Here is a 1,317-nt window from a genome sequence, read left to right on the forward strand (position 1 = left end):
TATTTATCATCCCATAACTTATGTGGCTTCACTGTGTCCACCACCGCAGAATGACTGGTATTTCTACTATTTGAATTTAATATGCATACCTCAATTGGACTACAATGCAATTATTCTACAGATTATAAATTACAGAGTGATCATTTGCATGTAAAATTTCTCCTTTCTCCAACTTTTCAAACACACCTTAAGTAGCTAAAGTCTTTGAGCAGGCTGTAGGACCAGGTGTCCTACAGACCTTCAGCACTTGTGCTGTAAAGCATTAATAAATAAATAAATAAATGTGCCATTTATATTGCTTTCATGGGTACAATCATATATTCCGATACCCATGGAAACACCAATTGCAACTTTCATGGGAATTATTGGAATTGGTAATAGCATGGATTTATTTTCCAGTGGTGTTTTAGCATCTAAATTTGTAACACAGCTTAAAAGATACATCCTCTAGTAGACTAGTAGTGTATTTTCAATACTGTTGATGATGCCAGAAACTGTCTACATGGCAGTTGTATGCACCACAAGAAATATTCATTAGGTGTGATAATTACTGGTTGAGTTTGTGTGGCTTCTTACAGCCCACAGGGTGTGTGGACACATAGGTGGGGGGATTAGTGTGAGGCAAGCTGGCTAGCTAGGGTAAAAATTAGCATAGGTGTGGTGATCACTTCTGCCATTCCTGGTACTACCGTATACGGCAAAATTTTCGAGGGGGAAAACTTTCGCGGATGCACAGAAGTGTTGCAATTCGCGGGAAAATATTCGCGGTTGTACATAGAATTCTGCAATTCGCGGATCGTTAGCTGTGTGAAGTGTGAAGACACGTGGCAATCGATTAATCCGTACGAGAGTGTCTCCAGGCCCCTTGATCGGTCAGTGATGGATCACGAAGAGGAGTTTTCTACAGAAGGCGAAATACATGGTTATCATGTGTATCAGGCGATATGGACTCCAGTAATTGACGAAGTGTTAGAATGTGTGCGGGAAGAGGATAACGATGAAGATAGATTTGCGGTCGCAGTGAAGAAGAGCAGTACAATAGTCGGCCATTTGCCGCGAAGAATATCTGCCTTATGTTCCGCCTTCATAAGAAAGGGTGGCGTTATTAGCTGCCGTGTTACAGGACCTCGACGCTTTTGCAGGCACCTCGTGAAAGGAGGGATGGAGGTACCATGCCAGCTAACCTTTATAGGAATGGGAAAGGAACTGAAAAAAATTCGTTGTAATCTGGCGAGGGATTTGTGTAAATTGGCTGCATTAAAAGCTTCATGCACAGAAGAGATGTCAACAGGGCTGGTGTGTAAAGTTGAGGACTCG

The sequence above is a fragment of the Dysidea avara genome, chromosome 2 (genome assembly GCF_963678975.1).
Source record: "Dysidea avara chromosome 2, odDysAvar1.4, whole genome shotgun sequence".
NCBI lineage: Eukaryota > Metazoa > Porifera > Demospongiae > Dictyoceratida > Dysideidae > Dysidea > Dysidea avara.